The sequence below is a fragment of the Somniosus microcephalus genome, chromosome 18 (genome assembly GCF_052327205.1).
Source record: "Somniosus microcephalus isolate GS21.2 chromosome 18, FLI_Smic_1.0, whole genome shotgun sequence".
Taxonomy (NCBI): Eukaryota; Metazoa; Chordata; class Chondrichthyes; order Squaliformes; family Somniosidae; genus Somniosus; species Somniosus microcephalus.
The window spans coordinates 12,753,097-12,771,403 of NC_141004.1; the positions used below are offsets into that span (position 1 = coordinate 12,753,097).

The window sequence follows — 18,307 nt, forward strand, 5'->3', positions numbered from 1 at the left end:
TGACAAGTTTTGAATTGGCTGTCTAGTCCCATTTCATTGGGAGAACCTCTCTCACCAGGGACAGATCGCTTCTGTAACCTCACCTGCAGCTGCCATCCATTCTAGCCTAAGGAGGGAGTCACTGGAGAGCCTGGGTGCAAGAGCTCACCCGTGAACAGTCATTGTCAGTGTTTGCAGGACCTCAATGCTGTCAAACACTGAGAAATCAGCTGTCAAAGAAAAATTGTGCGTGGCCCCTTTAAGAAAACCGGCAGATGACGCGTCATCAAATGACGTCATCTGACCGGCTTCTTTTTAATTGGCCGGCAAGCCCGCAGGGCAGGCTTAACAAGGCCAATCGACGTAAAATCACATTCGTTGGCCGGATGCAGTTGGGGGCGGGACTGGAACCCAGAAACCAGCTGACGTGCTCCCAAGCCGCATCCATTTGCAAAATCACGGTCTGTGTATCTGTCGTCACAGTAGAAGACACTAAAAATATTCCAGAAATAATGGGGAACCAAGGGTCTAGAGAGAATGAGGAACTTAAAGAAATCAGTATAAGTAAAGACATAGTACTGGAGAAATTAATGGGACTAAGTGGCGACAAAGCCCCTGGACCTGACGGCCTGCACCCTAGGGATTTAAAAGAGGTAGCTGCAGAGATAGTGGATGCTCTGGTATTAATCTTCCAGAATTCCCTAGATTCTACAACAGTCCCCAAAGATTGGAAAGTAGCAAATATAACCCCGCTGTTTAAGAAAGGAGGAAGAGAAAAAACGGGGCACTATAGGTCAGTTAGCCTGACGTCAGTAGTAGGCAAAATGCTAGAATCTATTATTAGGGACGTGGTAACAGGGCACGTAGAACATCACAATATAATTAGGCAGAGTCAACATGGTTTTATGAAAGGGAAATCGCGTTTGACAAATCTGTTAGAGTTTTTTGAAGATGTAACTAGTAGGATGGATAAGGGGGAACCAGTGGATGTAGTGTATTTCAAATAGCATTCGATAAAGTGCCACACAAGAGGCTATTACAAAAAAATTGGACTCATGGTATTGGGGGTAATATACTAGCACGGATTGAGGATTGGTTAATGGACAGAAAACAGACAGTAGGAAAAAATGGGACTTTTTCAAGTTGGCAGGCTGTAACTAGTGGGGTACCGCAAGGATCAGTGCTTGGGCCTCAGCTATTCACAATCTATATTAATTACTTAGAAGGGACTGAGTGTAACGTATCCAAGTTTGCTGATGATACAAAGTTAGGTGGGAAAGTAAGCTGTGAGGAGAACGCAAAGAGGCTGCAGAGAGATATAGACAGGTTGACTGAGTGGGTAAGAACATGGTAAATGGAATACAATGTGGGGAAGTGTGAAGTTTTCCACTTTGGTAGGAAAAACAAAAAAGCAGAATATTTTTTGAGTGGTGAGAGACTGGGAAATGTTTGTGTTCAGAGGGACCTGGGTGTCCTTGTACAGGAATCACAGAAAGTTAACATGCAGGTACAGCAAGCAATTAGGAAAGCAAATGGTATATTAGCTTTTGTTACAAAGGGATTAGAGTACAAGAGTAAAGATGTCTCAGTACAATTATACAGGGCACTGGTGAGGCCACACCCGGAGTACTGTGTACAGTTCTGGTTTCCTTACCTAAGGAAAGTTATACTTGCCTTAGAGGGAGTGTAGCGAAGGTTCACCAGACTGACTCCTGGGATGGGGAGATTGTCCTATGAGGAGAGATTGAGTAGACTAGGCCTATATTCCCTAGAGTTTAGAAGAATGAGAGGTGATCTCATTGAAACATATAAAATACTTAAGGGGCTTGACAGGGTTAATGCTGAGAAAATGTTTCCCCTGTCTGGGGAGTCTAGAACACAGGGTCACAGTCTCAGAATAAGGGGTCGGCCATTTAGGACTGAGATGAGGAGACATTTCTTCACTCAGAGGGTGGTGAATCTTTGGAATTCTCTACCCCAGAGGGCTGTGGATGCTCAGTCGTTGAGTATATTCAAGACAGAGGTCGATAAATCTTTGGGAAAAAAGGGAATTAAGGGATTTGGGGATAGTGCAGGAAAGTGGAGTTGAGGGTGAAGATCAGCCGTGATCTTATTGAATGGCGGAGCAGGCTCGAGGGGCCAAATGGCCGACTCCTGCTCCTATTTCTTATGTTCTTATAACTTTCTGACTCAGGTTTTGCCACCAGCTTAAACACACGTACAAGATTCTAACAAACACATCTCTAGACACACATATTTGTTCACTTTACGGGTTACAAGTGTTCATACTACTGAGGGCAACTTATTCCCTTCCAATAGAATTATCTCTATTATTTAGAAAGAGACAGTTTTGAGCCCCTTTTGAAGTTGAGATCATTGGCTTAAAACGCAGAACAAAGCACTTTTCTTAATTCATCCCATGACAAGATATTGCTGGCTTTTTTAGCTTATGCTTTCATTTCAAATTTCATAATTTATGACATGAAGATAAAAGGGATTTATCGATAAAGTAGATCATAGCATAAAGAGACAGGGTCATGCCTTACGGTCTAGATTAATAATCTAGAAAACGTCAGTTCAAATCCCACCACGGCAGTTTGAGAATTCAAATTCAGTTGAAAAAAAAATTTGGAAATAAGAAGCTGGTGTCAGTAAAAGTGACCATGAAGCTGTCAGATTGTTGTTAAAACCCAACTGGTTCACTAATGTCCGTCAGGGAAGGAAACCTGCCATTCTTACCTGGTTTAAGAACATAACATAAGAAATAGGAGCAGGAGTCGGCCATTTGGCCCCTCGAGCCTGCTCCACCATTCAATAAGATCACGGCTGATCTTTTACCTCATCTTCACTTTCCTGAACTATCCCCATATCCCTTGATTCCCTTAATAGCCAAAACTCTATCGATCTCTGTCTTGAATATACTCAATGACTGAGCCTCCACAGCCCTCTGGGGCAGAGAATTCCAAAGATTCACCACCCTCTGAGTGAAGAGATTTCTCCTCATCTCAGTCCTAAATGGCCGACCCCTTATTCTGAGACTGTGACCCCTGGTTCTAGACTCCCCAGCCAGGGGAAACATCCTCCCTGCATCTACCCTGTCAAACCCTGTAAGAATTTTGTATCTTTCAATGAGATCACCTCTCATTCTTCTAAACTCTAGACAATATAAGCCTAGACTGTTCTCTCAATGTTTAACATGAGGTAAAATCTTCCATCAGGATTTTGAAATCAAAATATAATGTTTATTCATCGGTAATGCCCCGAGGTCAATAGATATTCTGGACCTATAGGAGTATGTCTCTCTTTGTATTATTCTCCGGCTCTCCGTTCCCTCTTGAGATCAGCCTGAACCATTAGGGATTGATCGGGCAATAACAACAGATGGGACATCTAAGGAAACAACAACATCAACAACAATACTGAACCGATCACAAACACCATTAATCACCACTAGTTACTGACGTAAGAAAACTACTAGGCACTTGGTCTAAGCGTTAAACAAAGCTTTAATCAACTGTTTTTCAACATGGAGGTCTAGTTATGTGCTTCACTAGTTCCTGTTAAGAATGTCCTGTGCAAGCTGGGCCCATGCCCAAGTATTTATACTCTCCCTGGACAGCGCCACCCGCAGGCCACTCAGTATTACTTCATAAGTCTTTCTTTCATGAATGACTGATTCATGTCAGTTACCATCATCACTCATATAACGATTAGTAACACAGTCACCACTGGCATAACCATGGCCCACATAACCATTAGTGGTACAGTTATCGATAGTATAAGCAGAACGAGCATAACCATCAATCACACAACCATTGCTATTACATTTATCACGAGTATAAATAATAAGAACATAAGAGCAGGAGTAGACCATTTGGCCCTTCGAGCCTGCTCCGCCATTCAATAAGGTCACGGGGGTGGTGCCAGAGGATTGGAGAGTTGCAAATGTTACACCATTGTTCAAAAAGGGTGTAAAGATAAACCCAGCAACTACAGGCCAATTAGTTTGACCTCGGTAGTGGGGAAGCTTTTAGAAACAGTAATCAGGGACAAAATTAACAATCACTTGGACAAGTGTAGATTAATTAAGGAAAGCCAGCACGGATTTGTTAAAGGCAAATCGTGTTTAACTAACTTGATTGAGTTTTTTGATGAGGTAACAGAGAGGGTTGATGAGGGCAATGCAGTTGATGTAATGTAGATGGATTTCCAAAAGGCGTTCGACAAAGTGCCACATAATAGGATTGCCAGCAAACTTGAAGCCCATGGAATAAAAGGGACAGTGGCAGCATGGATACGGAATTGGCTAAGTGACAGGAAACAGAGAGTAGTGGTGAACGGTATTTTTTTGGATTGGAGGACGGTCTACAGTGGTGTTCCCCAGGGGTCGGTACTAAGACCACTGCTTTTCTTCATATATATTAATGACTTGGACTTGGGTGTACAGGGCACAATTTCAAAATTTGCAGATGACACAAAACTTGGAAGTATAGTGAACAGTGAGGAGGAGAGTGATAGACTTCAAGAGGACATAGACAGGCTGGTCAAATTTAACGCAGAAAAGTGTGAAGTGATACATATTGGTAGAAAGAATGAGGAGAGGAAATATAAACTAAAGGGTACAATCCTGAAGGGGGTGCAAGATCAGAGAGACCTGGGGGTATGTGTGCACAAATCATTGAAGGTGGCAAGGCAGGTTGAGAAAGCAATTAAAAGGGCTTACAGGATCCTGGGCTTCATAAATAGAGGTATAGAGTACAAAAGTGTGGAAATTGTGATGAACCTGTATAAAACACTGGTTCGGCCTCAACTGGAGTACTGCGTCCAATTCGGAGCACCACACTTTAGGAAGGATGTGAAGGCCTTAGAGAGGGTGCAGAAAAGATTTACGAGAATGTTTCCAACAATGAGGGACTTCAGTTACATGGATAGACTAGAGAAACTGGGGTTGTTCTCCTTGGAACAGTGAAGGTTGAGAGGAGATTTGACAGAGGTGTTCAAAATCATGAGGGGTCTGGACAGAGTAGATAGAGAGAAACTGTTCCCATTGGTGGAAGGGTCGAGAACCAGAGGACACAGATTTAAGGTGATTGGCAAAAGAACCAAAGGCGACATAAGAAAAAACTTTTTTACGCAGCGAGTGGTTAAGATCTCGAATGCACTGCCTGAAAGGGTGGTGGAGGCAGACTCAATCACGGCTTTCAAAAGGGAGTTGGATAAGTATCTGAAGGAAAAAAATTTGCAGGGCTACGGGGAAAGGGCGGGGGAGTGGGACTGGCTGAAGTGCTCTTGCAGAGAGCCGGCACAGGCTCGACGGGCCGAATGGCCTCCTTCTGTGCTGTGAACATTCTATGATTCTATGACCTTCGACCTCAACTCCACCTTCCCGCACTATCCCCATATCCCCAGAGTCCCTTTGTTCCCAAAAATCTATCGATCTCTATCTTGAATATACTCAATGACTGACCATCCACAGCCCTCTGGGGTAGAGAATTCCAAAGGTTCACAACCTTCTGAGTGAAGACATATTAGTAGTACCATCACCCACATAACTATTAACTGTACAATTTGCACTAGTACAATGATTAATACCATCACCATCACTCACACAGCCATTCCTAGTATGATTATTGCTAATATAAGGATTGGAAGATAATCCCTTAAAGGGCAGTCTTGCCATTCTGAGGGAGTTTTCACAAGGGCTTCATTCTTGGCACAGCTGGTTTTAAAACCATGGCTGAGACATAAAAACAGGAGGCCATTCACTCCACTGAGGGTTCTATAATTTCACTCCCAGGATGTGGCCGTCACTGGCAAGCCCAGCAATTATTGCCCATCCCTAGTTACCCTGAAAAAGTGTCAGTGGGCCTTCTTGAACCGTTAAGCGGTGGGATAAAGAAAGAAAGTCTGGTATTTATATAGAGCCTTTCATGACCTCAGGACGTCCCAACGGGCTTTACAGCCAATAAAGTATTTTGAAGACAGAAATGCTGGAAATACTCAGCAGGCCAGGCAGCATCTGTGGAGAGAGAAACAGAGTTAACGTTTCAGGTCAATGACCTTTCGTCAGAACTGGAAAAAGTTAGAGATATAACAGTGCAGAGGCAGGGAAAGGGGGAGGGGAGGAAAGAACAAAAGGGAAGGTCAGTGATAGGGTGGAAGGCAGGAGAGATTAAATGAAAAAAGGGATGATGGTGCGAGGCAAAAGGAGATGGTAATGGGACAAGTAAAGAAACAGAAGATGGGTCTAGAGGAGGTGTAAATGGGAATGGCAGAATCATCGACAGCTGCCGTCCGAAAAAATGGGAGTAGAGGTTATGGTCTGAAATTGTTGAACTCAATGTTGAGTCCGGAAAGCTGTAAAGTGCCTAATCGAAAGATGAGGTGCTGTTCCTCGAGCTTACGTTGAGCTTCGTTGGAACAGTGTAAGAGGCCGAGGATGGAGAGGTCAGTGTAGAAGTGGGGCAGAGAATTAAAGTGACAGGTGACCGGAAGCTCAGGGTCACACTTACGGACTGAATGGAGATGTTCCGCAAAGCGGTCACCCAATCTGCGTTTGGTCTCCCCATTGTGGAGGAGGCCACATCGTGAGCAGCCAATACAGTATACTAATTTGCAAGAAGTACAAGTAACTCGCTGTTTCACCTGGAACTCTCTGCCTGAAAGGGTGGTCGAGGCAGAAACCCTCATCGCATTTAGAAAGTACTTGGATATGCGCTTGAAGTGCTGTAACCTACAGGGCTATGGACCAAGGGCTGGAAAGTGGGATTAGGCTGGAGAGCTCTTTTTCTGCCGACACAGGCATGATGGGCCGAATGGCCTCCCTCTGTGCTGTAAATTTACATGATTCTTCCATTCCCCAGCACTAACATCCCTCACTTGGATGAGCATACAATTCACAAAATAAAAGGACACTTAGGTAATGTACCGGAGGGCAGTTGACACCCAGGGAAATGTACCCCACGAGAGAAGAAAGGGGATAAGTAATTTTAACCATTCTGCTCAGCGGGAAACTAATGAGATTGGATTGGCCGCCGAGTCGCCCAATCGGACGGGGCGTAAAACAGGCAGCTGATTCGATCCCGTCAGTTTCCTGCTAGACCAATTAAAATGACCCCCAAAGTTTATTCTTTAAACTTTTTTTTAATGCATAAAACCTTTATGGAAACAAGGTGCAATGGCTTTGAAATCACACAGTGGAATGTTAATGCATCGACACTTAAAACATTCTTCTGAAATGCCTCCCTCTCCGCTCTGCTCTAAATAGCAGAGGGAGGAATTTCAGGCAAATGCTCGTATCCCGAGATTAAATATACTTCAGATAGATATAAAAATTACTGTTGGTGATCACTGAAAGAACCAAAGGAGAGGTTCGGAGAATTTTTCTACCGATATGATATCTGGATATGAACACCCTACACAATGGTCCCATCAGAATCCAGAATAGCTTTTAACAAGGAAAGTGAATAAATATTTGAAAAAATTGGCATTAGGAAAGGGTAGGGGAGTGGGACTAAGGAATGTTTTTCTCCTTAAGTCTCTGTGAAGCCCCTTGGCATGTTTTCATCCCCCTACATTAAAGGTGCTATATCAATGCCAGTGGTTGTAAAAATGGAGAGCAGGTACACATGCAATGGCACAAACCCTCCTCCTGTGCTGTCACACTCTGCCATTCTATATTAGCTGTCCCAAGCTTAACAGGTTGGTTTGACAGTCCTAGCTGCTTGCGAGTTTACTTCGAATTACATAGAATTTACAGCACGCAAACAGACAGGCCAGTCAGCCCAACAGGTCCACAGGAGCCTCCTCCCACCCCTCTACATCACACCCCATCAACATATCCTTCCATTCCTTTCTCCATCATGTGTTTAACTAGCTTCCCCTAAAGGCATTTATGCTATTCACCTCAACCCTGTGGTAGTGTGTTCCACATTCTCTCCACTCTCTGAGCAAAGAAAGTTTCTCCTGAATTCGCTATTGGATTCATTAGTGACTATCTTATATTTATGACCTTTGGATTGCTCCACAAGTGGAGATAGAATCATAGAATGATACAGCACAGAAGGAGGCCATTCGGCCCATCGTGCCAATGCCGACTCTTTGGTAGAGCTATCTAATTAATCCCACTCCCCCGCTCTTTCCCCATAGCCTAGTAATTTTTTTCCCCTTCAAGTATTTATCCAATTCTTTTCTATCAAACCCCTTCATAATGTTAAAGACCTCTATTGAGGTCATCCAAAACTCTGCTGCCTGTGTCCTAACTCGCACCAAGTCCCATTCGCCCATCACCCCTGTGCTCGCTGACCTACATTGGCTCCTGTTTAAACAGCGCCTCGATTTCAAAATTCTCATCTTTGTTTTCAAATCCCTCCATGGCCTCACCCCTCCCCATCTCTGTAACCTCCTCCAGCCGCACAACCCCCTGAGATCTCTGCACTCCTCCAATTCTGGCCTTTTGAGTATCCCCGATTTTCATGGCTCCACCATTGGCGGCCGTGCCTTCAGCTGCCTGGGTCCTAAGCTCTGGAATTCCCTCCCTAAACATAAGAATATAAGAAATAGGAGCAGGAGTAGGCCATTTGACCCCTCGAGCCTGCTCCGCTATTTAATGAGATCATGGCTGATCTGATCTTGAGCTCAGCTCCATTTCCCTGCCCGCTCCCCATAACCCATCACTCTCTTATTGTTCAAAAATCTGTCAATCTCCACCTTAAATATATTCAATGACCCGGCCTCCACTGGTCTCTGGGGCAGAGAATTCCACAGATTTACGACCCTCTCTGCCTCTCTCTCCTCCTTTAAGACGCTCCTTAAAACCTAGCTCTTTGACCAAGCTTTTGGTCACCTGTCTTAGTATTGCCATTGTGGCTCGGTGTAAAATTTTGTCAAATCCTGAGAAGTGCCTTGGGACGCCTTACTACGTTAAAGGCGCTATATAAATGCAAGTTGTTGTCTATTAGGTCACCCCATCTTATCTTTTTCTAGGCAAAGAGAGGGTTCGAGTACAGGAACAAGGATGTCTTGCTGCAGTTGTACAGGGCCTTGGTGAGACCACACCTTGAGTATTGTGTGCAGTTTTGGTCGCCTTATCTGAGGAAGGATGTTCTTGCCATGGAAGGAGTTCAGCAAAGATTCACCAGGCTGATACCTGGGATGGCAGGAATGACGTATGAGGAGAGATTGGGTCGATTGGGCTTGTACTCGCTGGAGTTTAGAAGAATGAGAGGGGATCTCATTGAAACTTATAAAATTCTAACAGGACTAGACAGACTAGATGCAGGAAGGATGTTCCCGATGGCGGGGGAGTCCAGAACCAGGGGTCACAGTCTAAAGATAAGGGGTAGGCCATTTAGGACAGAGATGAGGAGGAATTTCTTCACCCAGAGAGTGGTGAACCTGTGGAATTCTCTACCACAGAAGGCAGTTGAGGCCAATTCATTAAATATATATTCAAGAAGGAGTTAGATATATTTCTTAAGGCTAAAGGGATCAAGGGATATGGGGAGAAGGCAGGGACAGGGTACTGAGTTTGGATGATCAGCCATGATCTCATTGAATGGCGGAACAGGCTCGAGGGGCCGAATGGCCTACTCCTGCTCCTATCTTCTATGTTTCTGTTTCTATGTAACCTGTTTTCTTTAACTGGTGTCATGCCTCCGCTTAGCCGACAGAGTAATGTCACGCCTGTGGCTGAAAGTTCAGCCCAGTAATATGACAGATTATTTAGAACTAGATTGTCAGGTTGCGTTGCTCCAAGGCGTAGAGTGAAACACGAGTCGCTCTAGGACGCCGCGGACACCCGCAGATGGCTGACAGCTCCCAGGAACTGAGAGGGAATCGATCGGGAGAAAGCAGGGGGGGGGGGGGCCCAAACAGAAATCGAGGGAGGAAGCAACGCCAGGGAGAGTCGGCCGTGGTGCCGATGATCGAAGGAGAGGGAGCCGGGGCTGGTGGAGCTTGCTTGCCCCTCCTGAGGGCGGGGAGAGGTGTGTGAGGGTGGAGGAGAGAAGGAGGCAAAGGGAAATTAAAGAAGAATATCTGCTGGGAGAGAGAAAGTCCTGATCTCTCTCTCTTTCTCTCTCTCTCTCACACACACACACACAGGCTGAGGGAAGCCCCCGCATTTCCCCGCCTGGGGAAATCCTCAGTCACGCCGTGAAATTAACAAGGGCGGAGGGAAAGAAATGGACAGGCATGAAACTGAAGGGTGGAGAGGTGCGGGAGAGTCGAGTCCAGCAGCTCTTGCTCACAGTGCAGAGAGGAAATGCAGCGAGCACCTACTCCCTCTCCTTCTCCAGTGAAACCAGCGGGGAGGAGATTTCTGTGATTGTGCAGCACCTTTTGTTTTTGGAGTTTGATTTTAATACAATAGCATGATCACCCTGAAACTGCCGACCCCGGAATTTGCAGAGAGAGAGACGAGCTTCGCAGGAGCTGGGGGTGAGTTGAGTGAGTGAGTGTATCTGTTTTCTTGTTTTGTTTGTTGCAGTTGTTGTCTTGCAACATTGTGCTTCGCCTCCCTTTTGTTCCGGGGTTAATTTGTAACAAGGTTTTATTTGGAAGGGGTAACAATTGGATTAAAATGTATCGAGTTGGCGGATGTGGCAAATCGAGTCCAGCTGTCGACTTGTTGTGGGGAGGGACTCGGTTCAAGGGGGGGTTTGGCAAATGACTGTACCAGCAAGCAAACAAAATAATAATGTAAAAATCAGAGGTTGCTGTGGATTAGTAATGAGTGTTTAAAGAGGTGAGGTATTACTTATATAAAGAGAGTGTTTCTCTTATGTAAACTCTCATTGGGCCTTCTATAGGCCTGGGGTGCAGACTGCAGATATTTCGCTTTATATTTGATTTTATCGCCTCCCGGTTGTTCCCTCCCAGTTATAAAGGAGGGAGATTTGTTCCCCCCCCCCCCCCTTTAAGGAACTGATCACAAACTGGGGCAGCATTTGCGGGTGGACTGTGTTGGTCCTGGGCTAGGCACCAGCTCAGGGTCCCTGGCTCCTGATCGCTTCTCCAGTGATTCCTGATGGAAAGTGGGCGTGTGCGGGCCAGCCAGTGGGGTGAGCTGAGAACTGGGTTTTTAGGTGCAACGCTTGCACCCCCACACCCGGTCGAACAGCCTGCTGGCACTCGCTGTCCCTCTGGAATGGCTGGGGACACAGCACAAAGTTGTCGGTGAACAGGGAACCGTGACCTCAGGAGAACGGGGTGGGTAGGTGGGTGGGGACACTTGAGCAGTTGTCCTTTTTCGAAGCACACTTGTGTAGAAGTGAAAGAAAGGCTTCATTTCTATAGCGCCTTTCACGATCACAGGACCCCCGAATTTACAGCCAATGAAGTACTTTTTGAAGTGTAGTCACTGTTGTAATGTAGGAAACACGGCTGCCAATTTGCACACAGCAAGCTCCCACAAACCGCAATGTGATAATAACCAGATAATCTGGTTTTAGCGATGTTGGTTGAGGGATAAGTATTGGCCCAGGACACCGGGGAGAACTCCCCGGCTCTTCTTCCAATAGTGGCCGTGGGATCTTTTACGTCCACCTGAGAGAGCAGACGGGGCCTTGATTTAACGTCTCATCCGAAAGACGGCACCTCCGACAGTGCAGCACTCCCTCAGTGTCAGCCTAGATTTTTGTGCTCAAGTCTCTGGAGTGGGACTTGAACCCAACTGAGCCACAGCTGACACCGAAAGACAGCCGTGCTGGTGGTAACATTCAGCTCAGTCGGCACTTCGGTGTCTCAGTGTCCTGAAATGGAGTCAAGGCAGGGGGAACATCGGGTACAGGAGGAACATGCAAGGGAATAATAATAATAATGGGGTGGCTGCGAAGCACTTACAAAGTAATCTTGTCAGAAAACACAACGAGAGCAAAGCTGGAGGCTGGATTACCTTCACTGTAATCACTCCCACACACTCATTATTTTTAACAGTATTTGTCATCATGTTATTTTTACCGTGATGAGGCTGTCATTAAGAGCGTGAGTGGGTTTGCAGGTGTTGTGGGCTCTGTGGGTGCAATAGGAGGTCCTTGCCCAAAGATTGACTATCTGTCTGTTGCTGATTAGTGTCCTTCAGTTTAACGCATCTAACATTCCTCTGTCGCTGTCTTAAAGTGAGAGTTAAATATATATGGTTTAGTGCTCAAGTTAAAGTGACAGAGGAATGTAACACAAGTGCATTAATATCACAAACAGAAATTTGTTTATTTGTGAACAAGTGATTTTTATTTTTCCCCCTTGTGAAAATATCAAGCCAAGAATGAAGGAAATGGATAATGGAATATATAATGGACATTGTTTTTAAACCTGTATTGTCTTCATATGCTATGGATTTCAACAATGGCGAGCTTCAGGGAAATGTATTAACTTATTTTTGGATCGCCTTTGCATTTTACCAACCCCACCATGCTTCTTGTTTACTTATTGAACTTGGAACATGGGAACAGGAGGAGTCCATTCAGCCCCTCGAGCCCACTCCGCCATTTAATTAGATCATGGCTGATCTGTACTTCAACCCCATTTAGCCGCCTTTGCTCCTGATCTCTTGATCCCTTTACCCAACAAAAATCTAGCGATCTCAGTCTTGAAAACTTCAATTCACCCCCAACATCCACAGCCTTTTGAGGGAGAGAATTGTAGATTTCCTCTACCCTTTGTGAAAAGGTGCTTCCTGATTTCATTCCTGAATGGCCCAGCTCTAATATTAAGATTGTGCCCCATTGTTCTGGATTCCCCCACCAGAGGAAATGGTTTCCCCATATCTATCCTATCGAATCCCTTTATCATTTTAAACATCTTATTTAGACCACGCCTCAACCTTCTAAACTCGAGGGAATACAAGCCTAATCTGTGCAACCTGTCCTCCTAATTTCACCTTTTTAGCCCCGGTATAATTCTGGTGAATCTCATTACTAAGGCCAATATATCCTTCCTGAGGTGCGCAACCCAGAACTGAATGCAATATAGCATTTATATTGCACTTTTCACAATCTCAGGATAGAAACATAGAAGATAGGAGCAGGAGTAGGCCATTCGGCCCCTCGAGCCTGTTCCGCCATTTAATGAGATCATGGCTGATCATCCAAATTCAGTACCCTGTCCCTGCTTTCTCTCCATATCCCTTGATCCCTTTAGCCTTAAGAAATATATCTAACTCCTTCTTGAATATATTTAATGAATTGGTCTCAACTGCCTTGTGTGGTAGAGAATTCCACAGGTTCACCACTCTCTGGGTGAAGAAATTCCTCCTCATGTCTGTCCTAAATGGCTTACCCCTTATCCTTAGACTGTGACCCCTGGTTCTGGACTCCCCCGCCATCGGGAACATCCTTCCTGCATCTAGTCTGTCTAGTCCTGTTAGAATTTTATAAGTTTCAATGAGATCCCATCTCATTCTTCTAAACTCTAGCGAATATAAGGCTAATCGACTCAATCTCTCTTCATACGTCATTCCTGCCATCCCAGGTGTCAGTCTGGTGAATCTTCGCTTCACTCTCTCCATGGCAAGAACATCCTTCCTCAGATAAGGCGACCAAAACTGCACACAATACTCAAGGTGTGGTCTCACCAAGGCCCTGTACAACTGCAGCAAGACATCCTTGCTCCTGTACTCAAATCCTCTCGCTATGATGTCACAAAACGCTTTACAGCAAATGAAGTATTTTTGAATTGTTATCACTGTTGTAATGTAGGAAACGTGGCAGCCTATTTGCGCACAGCAATAAGATAATCTATTTCAGTGATGTTGGTTGAGGGATAAATATTGGCAGGGACACTGGGGAGAACTCCCCTGCTCTTCTTCGAAATAGTGCCATGGGATCTTTTACATCCATCTGAGAGAGCAGATGGGGCCTCGGTTTAACGTCTCATCCAAAAGTCAGCACCTCCGACAGTGCAGCACTCCCTCAACACTGGCACTGAAATGTCAACTTAGATTTTGTGCTCAAGTCTCTGGAATGGGTCTTGAACCCACGACCTTTATGACTCAGAGGTCAGAGTGCTACCAAATGAGCCATGACTGACACTGAATTATGGCCTAGGTTTTGCTATAAGTTAGACTTGTTGGTGCACATTTAGGTTTTAAAAAGCTTTGCCCACAAAGTTGCTGGAAGTGTGAACTGTTAACGGCACGGGGAAGGCAACAGGGCATCTGGGACCTTGGTGACCAGCAGGACCAATAGTGTATCTCCTTAACCCATGAGATTAAAGGATTGAGAAATACCCAGAGGAAGGACTGAGAAGGAAATTAATTAAAGTCAAATCAGGTCCAGAAAGAGAAATACAGAGAGGGAAAGAAAGATTGGATAAAGAGAGAGATAAAAGAGGCAGAAGGGAAAAATAAGAAAAAAAATAAAATTGGATATTTTTAAAATCTCCCCCAAAAATTCAAAACCCGAAGGAATGAGACTCCACACTTACAATTATTCACTTTCTGGGCTGGAGAGGTTGGCTGGCAGTAATTAACAATCATCACATCATTAAAAGCGTATTTGTGCTGTTAATTACTAGACTTAACTTTCTGGGGTGAGATTAATGGGCAATTAATGGGCACATGCAGCAACTTCATGAAGCTCACGGGGAGTTTAAGTGAGAGCTGTCATTTTCGCCAGGCTAATGGCGGAGCGGCACAAACTGGACAGCAACGTGTCGCGATTCGCATTTCACAGGGTATCTCTTCCTTGCCACAGGTTGCTGGGTGATTTGCGCATTATTAACCGCGCGTTATTTCTTCCTCAAAATCTGGGCCAATGTTCTATTTTCATTTCTCGGATGTTAATTTTCCCTTCTCGCCCCATCACCTTGTTGGGGTGGGGGAGGACAGCTAAGATAAATCCCACTCCAAATGTACCACAAAAAAAAACCATATAAATTGTGTCTGGATATAATCTGTATCTAAAACAATCAAAGAAGTCACACAGAGTTGCAACATGAACCCTGGGATTTGCAGTCCTGACTTCTGTGTACAATGAGTCTAATGTAAAGAGCAGGTTAATGAAAACAAGACTTACAATTATATAGCACCTTTTTACAACTTCAGGACGTCCCAAAGCACTTTACAGCCAATGAAGTACTTTTGAAGTGTAGTCACTGTTGTTAAGTAGGAAACACGGCAGCCAATTTGCACATAGCAAGATCCCACAAACCGCAATGTGATAATGACCAGATAATCTGTTTTAGTGATGTTGATTGAGGAATAAATATTGACCAGGACACCGGGGAGAACTCCCCTGCTCTTCTTCGAAATAGTGCCTTGGGATCTTTTATATCCACCTGAGAGGGTAGACGGGGCCTCAGTTTAATGTCTCATCCAAAAGACGGCACCTCCGACAGTGCAGCACTCCCTCAGTACTGCACTGGAGTGTCAGCCTAGATTATGGGCTCAAGACTCTGAAGTGGAATTTTAACCCACAACCTTCTGACTCAGAGGTTGCACTGCACCATTGCTTCCCCTACAACCAAGGAAAGTAGTTTTGATCCTCTCTCCGATGCACACTGGGCTTCCAGCAACATACGTTCAGGCTTACTGTGAGCCGCACCTCACAAATCAAATTACATCATAAGCATAAAACATCCCATTTTGTCCCTTGGAGCTATGATTGTTGAGTGATCCATCCTAGTGTACACAGCAGACTGTCACAGGCAAGTCACACAAGCCTGTGCATGGGTAACTAGATAACACACCCTAGCTGACTTTCTCTCCCCTCCTTCCATTGGGTACAATAGTTTAGTGGTTTTGTTGCTGGACTAGTGGAGTGAGCCTTTGGCACAGTGGTAGCATTCTCGGCTCTTGGCCAAGGGGGTGCAGTGTTCAAACTCAGCTCCAGACAGTCCAGACACTGCGGGCTGGATTTTCATTGAGGAGTCGGGTAGGAGGCGGAACTACAACTTTTGGGATTGTAGTCCCGCCTCCATCGAGTTCTAGCCAACCCACACGATTTTGACTTGATTGACCTTGTTGAGCCTGCCCAGCAGGCTCAGCAGGCCAATTAAGGGCCACCCGGCAATAGGTGACATCACAGATTGAAATTTCATCTGTCAAGAGCTTTTGACAGATGAAATATCAGCGTTTGACAGCTGTTTGAAGCTGTGAAACACTGACAATCTGTACTCTAAATTAAACATAGAAACATAGAAGATAGGAGCAGGAGTAGGCCATTCAGTCCCTCGAGCCTGCTCCGCCATTCAATGCGATCATGGCTGATCATCCAAATTCAGTACCCTGTCCCTGCTTTCTCCCCATACCCCTTGCTCCCTTTAGCCTTAAGAAATATATCCAACTCCTTCTTGAATATATTTAATGAATTGGCCTCTACTGCCTTCTGTGGTAGAGAATTCCACAGGTTCACCACTCTCTGGGTGAAGAAATTCCTCCTCATTTCTGTCCTAAATGGCTTACCCCTTATCCTTAGAATGTGACCCCTGGTTCTGGACTCCCCGATTAATTCCTTCCTCTCAGGATGATTTAGAGATCTCTCCAGAACAGAAAGCAGAATGCTGCAGATTTTGACAGCTGGCGGCCATTCTGCTTTCTGTGCCGGTGAGATGAGGGACTCCCGAGACCTGGAGGAAGGAAGGCTGTAAAGGTAAGTAAAGGTTAGTAGAACTTCTTTAAACACTTTACACACACCAAACACACTTACCTCTGCACTCATGCACCCATCACTCACCTGAACACCGGACATCTCGACCCCTCCAAGCCCTTCATCCCAACGGCCCACCTCGCTACCTTGGCGTGGTTTGGAGCCGTCGGGAATCCCACATTTCAACAATAAAAATAGGGATTAGGCTAAAAATTGCCTGTTAACTACCTGTTAACAGTCAGTTAATTGGCATTAATCCCCTTCCCGTCTCGGGGAGGCGGCTCCCAGTGCAGGGCGGGTACCCGCCTCCTTTGAAACTGGCATGGAGGCGGGTTGGGGGCGGATGGGGTCGGGACCCCCGATTTTGGGATTTTAAACCCCCCACACGCCTCCAATCCCGACTCCACGGCCCAATGAAAATCCAGCCCTATGAGTAGAGTCGGAGCTCCAGCTTTGAATTCTAGGTTGATATCCAGCGGGATGCTCGCGTCCAGTGGGTGTGGGTGGCCCCCCCCCTCCCCTCATCATATGGGTTGTGGGAGCCCATAAAACCCTCCTGCCATATGGGACTAGCCACCCTATTGGCTGGTATAAAGTTGGTTGCGGCCATGGAAGGAGCGTTAATGCGGCCAGTCAGCCTGCTAATCAGTCTGCTAATCCTCCCACTAGTGCACACTGTTCCCCAAACGAGAAGACACGAAAATGGTGATGACTGGCCCAGTTACTGGATCCTGAAGCCTGGACTAACGATACAGGAGACTGAGAGTTCAAATCCCACCATGGCCGTGTGAATTAAGTTGAAATCTGGAAATAAAAAGCTGGCATTTAAATAAAAAGCAATGGCTTAACCACCCCCACCCCTCCATATCTCTGTAACCTCCTACAACCCTCTGAAAGATCTGCACTCCTCCAATTCTGACCTCTTGCTCATCCCGATTTCCTTCACTCTACCATTGGCGGCCGCGCCTTCAGCTGCCTGGGCCCGAAGCTCTGGAGTTCTCTCCGCCTCTCCAGCACTCTCTCCTCCTTTAAGACACTCCTTAACACCTACCCTTCACCTGTCCTAATACCCTCCTACCCCTAGGTGGCTCGGTGTCAAATTTGTCTGATTACGCTCCTGTGAAGCACCTTGGGACGTTTTACTATGTTAAGGGTGCTGTATAAATGCAAGTTGTTGTTGTATCAGTAAAAGTGACCATGACATTGTCGTAAAAACCCAACAGGTTCACTACTGTCAATTAGGGAAGGGAATCTATCATCCTTACCCGGTCCGGCCTATACGTGACTCCAGTCCCACACCAACGTGGTTGACTCTGAAGTGGCCCAGCGAACCACTCAAGGCCATCTAGGGCCTAGACAGCGATGCCCACATCCCGATAATTTTTTTTAAATCCGGGGGGCTCTCAGGCTAATTGTAGCGTCTTTCGTGCCACCCTAATTAATTCAGTACTGTCCAATTAGCCGCTAACCACAGAACCAGAGGACAAAGATTTAAGGTGATTGTCAAAAGAACCAAAGGCGACATAAGAACAAACTTTTTTACGCAGTGAGTGGCTAGGATCTGGAATGCACTGCCTGAAAGGCTGGTAGAGGCAGAGTCAATCACAGCTTTCAAAAGGGAGTTGGATAAGTACCTGAAAGAAAAAATGTTGCAGGGCTATGGGGAAAGGGCGGGGGAGGGGGACTAAGCTGAAGTGCTCTTGCAGAGAGCCGGCACGGGCTCGACGGGCCGAATGGCCTCC

The 18,307-nt window shown here is 45.7% G+C and overlaps 1 protein-coding gene across 1 annotated transcript in view; it reads left to right on the top strand.

Moving 5' to 3' along the window:
* The first annotated feature begins 9,839 nt into the window (after window positions 1–9,839).
* elk4 (ETS transcription factor ELK4) overlaps window positions 9,840–18,307 on the top strand; it is a 67,137-nt gene continuing 58,669 nt past the window's right edge. The window contains exon 1 of the mRNA XM_086011051.1: window positions 9,840–10,419. The gene's annotated coding sequence lies outside the window, so the exon portion shown is untranslated. The remainder of the gene's footprint in view (window positions 10,420–18,307) is intronic.